This window comes from Panulirus ornatus, chromosome 40, assembly GCF_036320965.1.
Source record: "Panulirus ornatus isolate Po-2019 chromosome 40, ASM3632096v1, whole genome shotgun sequence".
Classification (NCBI taxonomy): Eukaryota; Metazoa; Arthropoda; class Malacostraca; order Decapoda; family Palinuridae; genus Panulirus; species Panulirus ornatus.
The window spans coordinates 10,652,454-10,666,761 of record NC_092263.1 but is presented as its reverse complement, the minus strand read 5'-3'; positions in this window follow the sequence as shown (position 1 = coordinate 10,666,761).

Genomic DNA, 14,308 nt, shown 5'->3' with positions numbered 1-14,308 from the left:
AAAGTAGATTTTTGGTCAAGTTAGGCTATCATACTGAAGTAGATTTTGTCAAGTTAGGCTATCATACTAAAGTAGATTTTTGGTCAAGTTAGGATATCATACTAGAGTAGATTTTTGGTCAAGTTAGGCTATTATACAGAACTAGATTTTGTCAAGTTAGGTTATCATAAGTAGATTTTGTCAAGTTAGGCTATCATACATAAGTTGATTTTGTCAAGTTAGGGTATCATACATAAGTTGATTTTGTCGTACAGAATTACTTTATGAACCTAAGTTGTGGACGCTATAACGAATGGTATCATACACTATACATATAACGTATCAAACACTGTACATACAACGCAGGGAGCAACTGGGCAAATGAGTACATACGTGGTGCCTAACTCAACCTTATCTTATCTTACGTTGATAACAGTGGGGAGGGCCATGGCTGTCTCGTCTGATATCCTTCCTTTAATCAGTCAAGTCGTTGATTTGATCACAGTCTATTCCCCTTAAACCATTTCTTTCTTTTTTTTAAAGTTATTTAAGGAAAACTTAACAATTAAAAGTTAGGATTTTGTGTGTTAGGGGGAGGTTTATAGTTAGCCACTTGTGATCATAAGATGGTTTAGGTTTAACGTTAATGTATATAATTGTTTAAAAACCTTGCCATTTTTTGGGGGGGTGGTTATATGAGTGATTTTATGAGTTTTACTTTGAGTTGAGGCAATAATTAAGATAATGCTAGGCTAACCAACCCTATGCTTTACTTACGAGTTTATCTATTACAGTTGTCTAATAACCTGACCCTTTTGATTATATGTTTTCCTCAACTTATTACGGTTTCCCTCATAACACCACATGGTACAATTTACCTCATAACCTGTTATGTATATATATATATATATATATATATATATATATATATATATATATATATATATATATATATATATATGTATGTATACCACATGGTACAATTTACCTCATAACTTGTTATATATATATATATATATATATATATATATATATATATATATATATATATATATATATATATATATATATATTCTTTCATACTATTCGCCATTTCCCACGATAGCGAGGTAGCGTTAAGAACAGAGGACTGGGCCTTTGAGGGAATATCCTCACTTGGCCCCCTTCTCTGTTCCTTCTTTTGTAAAAAAAAAAAAAAAAAAAAAGGAAAAAAAGCGTTTAACAAACAGCTTTCCTCCTCATACTTCCTCATAACAGCCCTCACCTCACAAGTCCTCATGAAAAAAAAAAGAAAAAAAGGAATTTTCCCCTCACAACACCTTCGTCTTTGGCCGTTCCAATGAAGCGACATACCCATCACCCTTTCTGTCGTCCTGTGTAAACAAGTGGTATTTCTCATGATGTTGCTATCCTGTCACCTAATTTCTTTCTGATCTCTTCTCTTTCATCATCTGACCCTCATTCTTCTTTCATTACGACGCTCATCACTCCACCGTACACCTTTCATACGACAATCCCTCTCCTTTTCTATTCAATGCTCTTGATCTTTTTCTCGTACTGAACACACTTTTTCTCTCACTCCGGACCTGCGCAACTTTATAGGCAAAAGGTCAAGCCGTAACAGGGTTAAAAACAGGTAAAAAATAAACGTCATTTCACCCCCAAGTATTTAACTATCCCCAATTTCCATTCGCCCATTTTCAGAACTGTCCAATTCAACCCAGTAAATAACCTAAAAAAAAAAAGAAATTAGGTATAATAACCATGTCCACCGCTCTGGGATGGACGTTCCAAATGATCAATACCAGAAAGTTCTGCACCCCCCCCCCCCACACAGCACCTAGTATGGGTTAGGGCCGCTATACATCGCCAGACTGACTGGTCCTCTCTAATGATATTTTGAACCCACATAACATCTCGTATCTTCCGGTATTACATAAAAGATTTCTATAAAAAAGAATTGATCTAATCATTGAACTGTTTTTTATCGTCCTGATTTATGAGCGAAAAGTAAACACGGGAATCGCTCTACATTATCTTTTAACACAAGCCTAATTTAAGAAAAGCGCGAAATTAGATTAATGAGCAAAACTCATTAGGTTAGCTAATTACATTTTATATGATAATATGCGGGATAACAATCTGAGAGACTCCAGCAGTAATGTGTACTGTATAACCCCAACATAAAAAGATTAGGTTGGTAAACTTTCCGCCATCTTGGATTTGTGTGTGTGTGTGTGTGTCGCCCTTCATGCCCAGTTGCCACTCCGGAATATCTTATTTGATTTCCTTTCAGCTCTGCCTTCCATATTCTCGCACAACAAAGTTGTAATTTAATTGACATAATTATTGTAAATATGGCAAAAGGGTTAGGGTTGGATCCGCAACATTTTTGGAGATTTTTATTTAAACTGGAATTTATGACAATGTCGAAACGGCGTATACGCGAAATCATTTTTTCATGGTCGCCTTTAACGTCCGGGGATTTAAATGTCAAATCACGAACTCGTCTCCACGTCTCTATTTTATTTTTCTCTCTTTTCGTCTATGTCATTGCTTTATCTCTTTCTCTTCCTCTATCTTTCTCACGGTATTAATTTATATATATTTTTTTTTCCAGTTATTAATTTCATACTCGAATGTCATCGAGTGTGGAAGGGGGAACTGCCATGGCGCCAACTGGAGTGGCCCAGCCAGCTGGCTGCTGACGTAACCCTATTTATAACCAGTTCTCTCCCGCCCAGATGTTATGTGTGGGGAGAGAGAGGGCGGGCGGGGAGCAAGTGTGGTAATACTGGGGAGAGAGAGAGAGAGAGGGCGGGGAGAGAGAGAGAAACGCCACATAAACAGCAGAACAACTCACCCCCAAAACAACTGGGGCCAACCTAACATGGCGGAAGCGTAGCCCAATCAATATGATGGCGTGTTTGACTCCTTTCAAAGAGCAACAACAACAACAACAACAGTAGCCCCCAACCCCCTAGTGCCTAACCTAGCCCCCAGCCCTAGCCCCCAGCCCTAGCCCCCAGCCCCACAGTACCTAACCTAGCCCCCCTCTCCCCCTCCCGCCCTAGTGCCCACCCTAGTCAGCATACAACGACTAGTGTGGACATCGACCGGCAGAGGCCACTGTTATCAAAATGGGTCATCATATTAGGGCAAAAAATGCCCCATGAGTGGCCCTCTAGGGCAAAAAATGCCCCATGAGTGGCTCCCTAGGGCAAAAAATGCCCCATGAGTGGTCCCCTATGGCAAAAAATGCCTCATGAGTGGTTCCCTAGGGCAAAAAATGTTCCATGAGTGGCTCCCTAGGGCAAAAAATGCCCCATGAGTGGCCCCCTAGAGCAAGAAATGCCCCATGAGTGGCTCCCAGTGGGTTGTAAAAGGCGCCATGAGTGACGATCATGTGTGTTCATGATTTCCCGCGTGTGGGCCATCATCCTAAGATGCGCTGTGAGTGGCCATCATGGGTTGATAATGAGCGATGAGTGGCCAATATGGGTTGATAATGCTCCGTGAGTGGCCATTATGGATTGATGATGCTCTGTGAGTGGCCATTATGGATTCATAATGCGCGGTGACCCCCATGGGTTAATAATGCCCTGTGAGTGGCCATCATAGGTGCTAATGCCCTGTGAGTGGCCATCAAAGGTGATAATGCGCTGTGAGTGGCCATCATGGGTTGATAATGCCTGATGCGTTGTCTTCACAAGGAAAAATAACGCATTTGAGTCATCCTGCGTTGAAATTACCCTGAAAATGACCTTTAAACGCCAAAAAAATGCCCTCTGAATGACCCTCATGGCGCACATGCGCTGTAAGTACCCCTCGGTCGTTTAAAATACCCTGCACCACGCGTGACCTGAAACTGAACTGTGGCCACCACGTGGTACCTAAATATGCCCTGTGAGTGGCCCGCACGTGTTTGAAATACCCTATGAGTGGCCCGCACGTGTCGGGAATGCAGTGAGAGGCCACCGTATGAGTGGCTCATACTTTCAAAAAACTTGGTCTATGTGGCCCCTAACACTCAGGAAATGCTCTGTGAGCGGCCCGATGGCCTTATAACGCCTCTTGAGTGGCCCCGCAAGTGTTAAAATTCCCGCTAAGTGGCCCCGCACGGGTTAAGATACCTTGTAAATGGTCATCACGTTTTTAAGTGTCCTACCAATTGCCATAATGCGGTAGAAATACTCCATGAGTGGCCACCCGACGGGCTGCGACAGACTGCGACTGGCTGCGACAGACTGCGACTGGCTGCGACAGACTGCGACTGGCTGCGACAGACTGCGACTGGCTGCGACAGACTGCGACTGGCTGCGACAGACTGCGACTGGCTGCGACAGACTGCGACTGGCTGCGACAGACTGCGACTGGCTGCGACAGACTGCGACTGGCTGCGACAGACTGCGACTGGCTGCGACAGACTGCGACTGGCTGCGACAGACTGCGACGGGCTGCGACAGGCTACGACGGGCTGCGACAGACTGCGACTGGCTGCGACAGACTGCGACTGGCTGCGACAGACTGCGACGGGCTGCGACAGGCTACGACGGGCTGCGACAGACTGCGACGGGCTGCGACAGACTGCGACTGGCTGCGACAGACTGCGACTGGCTGCGACAGACTGCGACGGGCTGCGACAGACTGCGACTGGCTGCGACAGACTGCGACTGGCTGCGACAGACTGCGACTGGCTGCGACAGACTGCGACTGGCTGCGACAGACTGCGACGGGCTGCGACAGGCTACGACGGGCTGCGACAGACTGCGACTGGCTGCGACAGACTGCGACTGGCTGCGACAGACTGCGACTGGCTGCGACAGACTGCGACGGGCTGCGACAGACTGCGACTGGCTGCGACAGACTGCGACTGGCTGCGACAGACTGCGACGGGCTGCGACAGACTGCGACTGGCTGCGACAGACTGCGACGGGCTGCGACAGGCTACGACGGGCTGCGACAGACTGCGACGGGCTGCGACAGACTGCGACTGGCTGCGACAGACTGCGACGGGCTGCGACAGACTGCGACGGGCTGCGACAGACTGCGACGGGCTGCGACAGACTGCGACGGGCTGCGACAGACTGCGACGGGCTGCGACAGACTGCGACGGGCTGCGACAGACTGCGACGGGCTGCGACAGACTGCGACGGGCTGCGACAGGCTACGACGGGCTGCGACAGACTGCGACTGGCTGCGACAGACTGCGACGGGCTGCGACAGACTGCGACGGGCTGCGACAGACTGCGACGGGCTGCGACAGGCTACGACGGGCTGCGACAGGCTACGACGGGCTGCGACAGGCTACGACGGGCTGCGACAGACTGCGACGGGCTGCGACAGGCTACGACGGGCTGCGACAGGCTACGACGGGCTGCGACAGACTGCGACGGGCTGCGACAGGCTACGACGGGCTGCGACAGGCTACGACGGGCTGCGACAGACTGCGACTGGCTGCGACAGACTGCGACGGGCTGCGACAGACTGCGACTGGCTGCGACAGACTGCGACGGGCTGCGACAGACTGCGACGGGCTGCGACAGGCTACGACGGGCTGCGACAGACTGCGACTGGCTGCGACAGACTGCGACGGGCTGCGACAGACTGCGACGGGCTGCGACAGGCTACGACGGGCTGCGACAGACTGCGACTGGCTGCGACAGACTGCGACTGGCTGCGACAGACTGCGACGGGCTGCGACAGACTGCGACTGGCTGCGACAGACTGCGACGGGCTGCGACAGGCTACGACGGGCTGCGACAGACTGCGACGGGCTGCGACAGACTGCGACGGGCTGCGACAGACTGCGACTGGCTGCGACAGACTGCGACGGGCTGCGACAGGCTACGACGGGCTGCGACAGACTGCGACTGGCTGCGACAGACTGCGACGGGCTGCGACAGACTGCGACGGGCTGCGACAGGCTACGACGGGCTGCGACAGGCTACGACGGGCTGCGACAGACTGCGACGGGCTGCGACAGACTGCGACGGGCTGCGACAGGCTACGACGGGCTGCGACAGACTGCGACTGGCTGCGACAGACTGCGACTGGCTGCGACAGACTGCGACTGGCTGCGACAGACTGCGACGGGCTGCGACAGACTGCGACGGGCTGCGACAGACTGCGACGGGCTGCGACAGGCTACGACGGGCTGCGACAGACTGCGACGGGCTGCGACAGGCTACGACGGGCTGCGACAGACTGCGACGGGCTGCGACAGGCTACGACGGGCTGCGACAGACTGCGACTGGCTGCGACAGACTGCGACGGGCTGCGACAGGCTACGACGGGCTGCGACAGACTGCGACGGGCTGCGACAGGCTACGACGGGCTGCGACAGACTGCGACGGGCTGCGACAGACTGCGACGGGCTGCGACAGACTGCGACGGGCTGCGACAGGCTACGACGGGCTGCGACAGACTGCGACGGGCTGCGACAGACTGCGACGGGCTGCGACAGGCTACGACGGGCTGCGACAGGCTACGACGGGCTGCGACAGACTGCGACTGGCTGCGACAGACTGCGACGGGCTGCGACAGGCTACGACGGGCTGCGACAGACTGCGACTGGCTGCGACAGACTGCGACTGGCTGCGACAGACTGCGACGGGCTGCGACAGACTGCGACGGGCTGCGACAGACTGCGACGGGCTGCGACAGGCTACGACGGGCTGCGACAGACTGCGACGGGCTGCGACAGACTGCGACGGGCTGCGACAGGCTACGACGGGCTGCGACAGACTGCGACTGGCTGCGACAGACTGCGACGGGCTGCGACAGGCTACGACGGGCTGCGACAGGCTACGACGGGCTGCGACAGACTGCGACTGGCTGCGACAGACTGCGACGGGCTGCGACAGACTGCGACTGGCTGCGACAGACTGCGACGGGCTGCGACAGGCTACGACGGGCTGCGACAGACTGCGACGGGCTGCGACAGACTGCGACTGGCTGCGACAGACTGCGACTGGCTGCGACAGACTGCGACTGGCTGCGACAGACTGCGACGGGCTGCGACAGACTGCGACGGGCTGCGACAGACTGCGACTGGCTGCGACAGACTGCGACGGGCTGCGACAGACTACGACGGGCTGCGACAGACTGCGACTGGCTGCGACAGACTGCGACTGGCTGCGACAGACTGCGACTGGCTGCGACAGACTGCGACTGGCTGCGACAGACTGCGACTGGCTGCGACAGACTGCGACTGGCTGCGACAGACTGCGACGGGCTGCGACAGACTGCGACTGGCTGCGACAGACTGCGACTGGCTGCGACAGACTGCGACTGGCTGCGACAGACTGCGACTGGCTGCGACAGACTGCGACTGGCTGCGACAGACTGCGACGGGCTGCGACAGGCTACGACGGGCTGCGACAGACTGCGACGGGCTGCGACAGACTGCGACTGGCTGCGACAGACTGCGACGGGCTGCGACAGACTGCGACGGGCTGCGACAGGCTACGACGGGCTGCGACAGGCTACGACGGGCTGCGACAGACCGCGACAGGCCGCGACGGGCTGCGACAGACCGCGACAGACTACGACAGACCGCGACAGGCTGCGACAGACCGCGACAGGTTGCGACGATCCCCATACACGAAGGGTAACTATGGATTCCAACATGGACCATCGTGTGGACCATACCCAGGCCCACGTCTGAGGTGGGGAGGGGACGGACCATCATCATCACCTAACAGACCAATAGACAGACCTCCTCAGTTGCTATGGTCTTCGTCGGGCCCCTCTGCAGGTCGAAGACCACACAGGGACGCCCTTGCCTCACTTGTGTGGATAACCTGGAAATGTGGAATACCTGGCTAGCTGGAGATATAGAAATGGTAAATGCTATAATACTATAAAACTAGTGTCTTCCCCCATTTCCATCTATAGTGATGGGTGTGGAGGAGCCCTCGGCTTCACTACATCTCCATCTACATCTACGACAGATCTGGGGATACAGTCCTTCCTTCCCCTTCCCTCCCCTTCCTTCCCCCTTCCTCACAGACGACCTCGCCCTAGATGAGCAGGTCTCCCGTCATCCGTCTCTCTCCCCAGAGACTCCCGTCTCTCTCCCCAGAGACTCCCTCCCCAGGTAGCGCACCGTCTCCCATCTCCCACTGAGTTCATCAAGGACACCCACCCATCTCCCCCATCATCCTCACAAAACAAACTCCCCACAACCCCATTTCTCCTCCTCCTCTTCCCCATAATCACCCAAATGAAGGCGCACGATAGATAGCTCTGGGGGTGATCTCTACCCCCCCAGATAAACCCCCCGTACACCCCTTATCTGGGGTGATGATGGTGGAGCTACCCATCATGAGGGAAGAGTCAGTCAGTCACCCAATCGAACTCACAAATGGGACATGATGACCTTCAACCCCCTGCAAGGGTTCGATTCCTGGACGCGGCAGTTGGCCCACAGTCAACCCAGCTGTTCATCATTCCTCTTCGGGGCTGTGGTCGTCTAAATGGGTGTGTACCTGGTGGCTTAGGCTGGCGTGGGGTGTGGTTGCCCCTCTGTCTGCACACGCCCGGGTGTGTCTAGGGAGTGTACTGCTGGACAGTGTATATATATATATATATATATATATATATATATATATATATATATTTTGGACAATCACATGTTTACCAAATGGCGTCGTAGCTTCGTCTCTTCGATGTATATCAACTGATTTATTTCTCTCTTGTGTCTCCCCCTGATGATGTGATTATGACACGAAAGTGCACTTGGGAACTTATCGTGTTTCCTTTTCCCCCGTGGACTCATAGGAATATATATATATATATATATATATATATATATATATATATATATATATATATATATATATATATATATACATATATATATATATATATATATATATATATATATATATATATATATATATATATATATATATATATGTATATATATATGCCGTGTAAGGGTATGTATATATAACCCAGGTGACAGGATACACGCCCGCCCCCCTCACTGAGGTAGTCTGGCTCAGCGGTATGGACATGAATGGTTTGTGCTGAGATCATTGTGGTGGTATGTTGATAAGCGACCTCCACCCACCCACCCCCGATATATCCCTCACTCCCTCCCTCCCTCAGCCAACCATCGCTGGCCAGTTTGGTTTTTTCTCTTCTGTTGAGCTGATCCTCGACGCCATCGCTACGAGCCACTCCCTCCCTCCCCTTCACTCCCTCCCTCCCCTTACTCTCCCCTTCCCTTCCCCTTCCCCTCCCCTTCCCTCCCCTTTAAAACCACAACCCTGACCGGTGGTTAAGACTCTATTGCTCCAGATTTCTCTCTCTCCACCACCTCCCCTCCCTCCTCTCCTCCTCCTTCCCTCCTCTCCCTCCTCCCCCTCCTCCCCCTCCTCCCCTCCTCCCTCCCTCCCTCCCTCCCTCCTTCCCTCCCTCCCTCCTCTCCCTCCCTCCACCACCGCCAACTCCTGGACCAATTGATGGCTGGGCAGGGTTGCCAACTAAACAGGGTTGCCCCCATAAGCAGGGTTGCCAACTGATCTGGTATACCCCCTATGAGCAGGGTTGCCAACTAAACAGGGTTGCCCCCATAAGCAGGGTTGCCAACTAAACAGGGTTGCCCCCATAAGCAGGGTTGCCAACTAAACAGGGTTGCCCCCATAAGCAGGGTTGCCAACTGAACAGAGTTGCCCCCACAAGCAGGGTTGCCCCCATAAGCAGGGTTGCCCCCATAAGCAGGGTTGCCAACTGATCTGGTATACCCCCTATGAGCAGGGTTGCCCCCATAAGCAGGGTTGCCAACTAAACAGGGTTGCCCCCATAAGCAGGGTTGCCAACTAAACAGGGTTGCCCCCATAAGCAGGGTTGCCAACTAAACAGGGTTGCCCCCATAAGCAGGGTTGCCAACTGATCTGGTATACCCCCTATGAGCAGGGTTGCCAACTAAACAGGGTTGCCCCCATAAGCAGGGTTGCCAACTGATCTGGTATACCCCCTATGAGCAGGGTTGCCAACTAAACAGGGTTGCCCCCATAAGCAGGGTTGCCAACTGATCTGGTATACCCCCTATGAGCAGGGTTGCCAACTAAACAGGGTTGCCCCCATAAGCAGGGTTGCCAACTGATCTGGTATACCCCCTATGAGCAGGGTTGCCAACTAAACAGGGTTGCCCCCATAAGCAGGGTTGCCAACTGATCTGGTATACCCCCTATGACCAGGGTTGCCAACTAAACAGGGTTGCCCCCATAAGCAGGGTTGCCAACGGTTCACGTATACCCCCATGAGCAGGGTTGCCAACTAAACAGGGTTGCCCCCATAAGCAGGGTTGCCAACTGATCTGGTATACCCCCTATGAGCAGGGTTGCCAACTAAACAGGGTTGCCCCCATAAGCAGGGTTGCCAACTAAACAGGGTTGCCCCCATAAGCAGGGTTGCCAACTAAACAGGGTTGCCCCCATAAGCAGGGTTGCCAACTAAACAGGGTTGCCCCCATAAGCAGGGTTGCCAACTAAACAGGGTTGCCCCCATAAGCAGGGTTGCCAACTGAACAGAGTTATCCCCACAAGCAGGGTTGCCCCCATAAGCAGGGTTGCCAACTGAACAGGGTTGCCCCCATAAGCAGGGTTGCCAACCTATGGCAACTTTTCAGGGTTACCAACTGGACAGGGGCGCCCTGTTGGCAGGGTTACCAACTGAACAAAACTGGGTAGTCTGATGATTCTGGTTGCCATGCAGTATGATGCTGGTCATGTTGCCATGCAATGAATAGGTGGAGTTTGTTGCCATGCAGTTCATCTCTGGCTGTGGTTGCCATGCAGTGCATTTCTGGCTGTGGTTGCCATGTAGTGCATTTCTGGATGTGGTTGCCATGTAGTGCATTTCTGGCTGTGGTTGCCATGCAGTGCATTTCTGGCTGTGGTTGCCATGTAGTGCATTTCTGGATGTGGTTGTCACGCAGTGCATTTCTGGCTGTGGTTGCCATGCTGTGCATTTCTGGCTGTGGTTGCCATGTAGTGCATTTCTGGCTGTGGTTGCCATGCAGTTCATTTCTGGCTGTGGTTGCCATGCTGTGCATTTCTGGCTGTGGTTGCCATGCAGTGCATTTCTGGATGTGGTTGCCATGTAGTGCATTTCTGGCTGTGGTTGCCATGCAGTGCATTTCTGGCTGTGGTTGCCATGTAGTGCATTTCTGGATGTGGTTGTCACGCAGTGCATTTCTGGCTGTGGTTGCCATGCTGTGCATTTCTGGCTGTGGTTGCCATGTAGTGCATTTCTGGCTGTGGTTGCCATGCAGTTCATTTCTGGCTGTGGTTGCCATGCTGTGCATTTCTGGCTGTGGTTGCCATGCAGTGCATTTCTGGCTGTGGTTGCCATGCAGTTCATTTCTGGCTGTGGTTGTCACGCAGTTCATTTCTGGCTGTGGTTGCCATGCTGTGCATTTCTGGCTGTGGTTGCCATGCAGTTCATTTCTGGCTGTGGTTGCCATGCAGTTCATTTCTGGCTGTGGTTGTCACGCAGTTCATTTCTGGCTATGGTTGCCATGCTGTGCATTTCTGGCTGTGGTTGCCATGCAGTGCATTTCTGGCTGTGGTTGCCATGCAGTTCATTTCTGGCTGTGGTTGCCATGTAGTGCATTTCTGGATGTGGTTGTCACGCAGTGCATTTCTGGCTGTGGTTGCCATGCTGTGCATTTCTGGCTGTGGTTGCCATGTAGTGCATTTCTGGCTGTGGTTGCCATGCAGTTCATTTCTGGCTGTGGTTGCCATGCTGTGCATTTCTGGCTGTGGTTGCCATGCAGTGCATTTCTGGCTGTGGTTGCCATGCAGTTCATTTCTGGCTGTGGTTGCCATGCAGTGCATTTCTGGCTATGGTTGCCATGCAGTGCATTTCTGGCTGTGGTTGCCATGCAGTTCATTTCTGGCTATGGTTGCCATGCAGTGCATTTCTGGCTGTGGTTGCCATGCAGTTCATTTCTGGCTGTGGTTGCCATGCTGTGCATTTCTGGCTGTGGTTGCCATGTAGTGCATTTCTGGCTGTGGTTGCCATGCAGTTCATTTCTGGCTGTGGTTGCCATGCAGTGTATTTATGGCAACAGTTGCCATGCTGTGCATTTATGGCAACAGTTGCCATGCAGTGCATTTCTGGTTCTCCATGAGAATCGCCAAACGATGATCATCTGCTAGGTCAGGGGTGGTCGTTCCGTCGTGCTCAAGGGTCGTATATACCGTCGTGTGTGCTCAAGGGTCGTATATACCGTCGTGTGCTCAAGGGTCATACATACCGTCGTGCTCAAGGGTCGTATATACCGTCGTGTTCAAGGGTCGTATATACCGTCGTGCTCAAGGGTCGTATATACCGTCGTGTGTGCTCAAGGGTCGTATATACCGTCGTGTGCTCAAGGGTCGTATATACCGTCGTGTGCTCAAGGGTCATACATACCGTCGTGCTCAAGGGTCGTATATACCGTCGTGTTCAAGGGTCGTATATACCGTCGTGCTCAAGGGTCGTATATACCGTCGTGTTCAAGGGTCGTATATACCGTCGTGTGTGCTCAAGGGTCGTATATACCGTCGTGTGCTCAAGGGTCGTATATACCGTCGTGCTCAAGGGTCGTATATACCGTCGTGTTCAAGGGTCGTATATACCGTCGTGTGTGTTCAAGGGTCGTATATACCGTCGTGTGTGTTCAAGGGTCGTATATACCGTCGTGTGTGTTCAAGGGTCGTATATACCGTCGTGTGTGCTCAAGGGTCGTATATACCGTCGTGTGTGCTCAAGGGTCGTATATACCGTCATGTGCTCAAGGGTCATATATACCGTCGTGTGTGCTCAAGGGTCGTATATACCGTTGTGTGTGCTCAAGGGTCGTATATACCGTCGTGTGTGCTCAAGGGCCGTATATACCGTCGTGTGTGCTCAAGGGTCGTATATACCGTCGTGTGTGCTCAAGGGTCGTATATACCGTCGTGTGTGCTCAAGGGTCGTATATACCGTCGTGCTCAAGGGTCGTATATACCGTCGTGTTCAAGGGTCGTATATACCGTCGTGTGTGTTCAAGGGTCGTATATACCGTCGTGTGTGTTCAAGGGTCGTATATACCGTCGTGTGTGTTCAAGGGCCGTATATACCGTCGTGTGTGCTCAAGGGTCGTATATACCGTCGTGTGTGCTCAAGGGTCGTATATACCGTCGTGTGCTCAAGGGTCATATATACCGTCGTGTGTGCTCAAGGGTCGTATATACCGTTGTGTGTGCTCAAGGGTCGTATATACCGTCGTGTGTGCTCAAGGGCCGTATATACCGTCGTGTGTGCTCAAGGGTCGTATATACCGTTGTGTGTGCTCAAGGGTCGTATATACCGTCGTGTGTGCTCAAGGGCCGTATATACCGTCGTGTGTGCTCAAGGGTCGTATATACCGTCGTGTGTGCTCAAGGGCCGTATATACCGTCGTGTGTGCTCAAGGGTCGTATATACCGTTGTGTGTGCTCAAGGGCCGTATATACCGTCGTGTGTGCTCAAGGGCCGTATATACCGTCGTGTGTGCTCAAGGGTCGTATATACCATCGTGTGTGCTCAAGGGCCGTAACATTGAAATGTTTCAGTTTATCTATATAAATGTAGGGGGCCCCCTTGGGGCATATACCTCCCTGTTACGTCACCGTTTACGGAGGAGGGAACCCGCTTTCCCTGGGGGGGGGGGGGCGACCGAACAGGGAGGGGGACCATATGGTGATGGAGGGGTGGGTGGGGGGGTCTCCGTCTAGGGGGTTAGGGGTAGGGGGCGTAGAAGGTTCTAGACTGCTGATGGCTTTAATTACTCACTTTGTCATATATTATTGATTATCGCGTTAATGAGGTGCTAAAAGGCTTTATTACTACTGTCTCCACCAGTCCACATTACTAATAAAGGTTAATGTTAATGTCCCTCAGCTGATAAACTCGTCAGAGAACCATCAGCTATGTTATCCTCGGCCTTTCCCCTAAACCCTTATATTCTCAAATTCATATTTGGCACGACGTAATTTAATAGTTATTCAATTCGGGGCTTATATATTTATTTTTTTTAACGATGTAAGTGTTAGGGGCTTTAATTACCTGAGTGAGTGTTATCGCTTGCCTTTCTGATATCTGTAAGAAACATCGGCATATTTTGACCCAAGTCGGCCATGTTTGGAAAATTCTTTTAAGCTCCTTTTTTCCCCCATAACTTTCTATATCTCGTCATTGAAGATTCTGGAAGACATATTCCTTATTTAATGGTTCAGGTGTGAATCGAACCACCGTCACCTCCCCCTTTAGCCACCAGATAAGAGCCATTTAGATAAATCACATAACG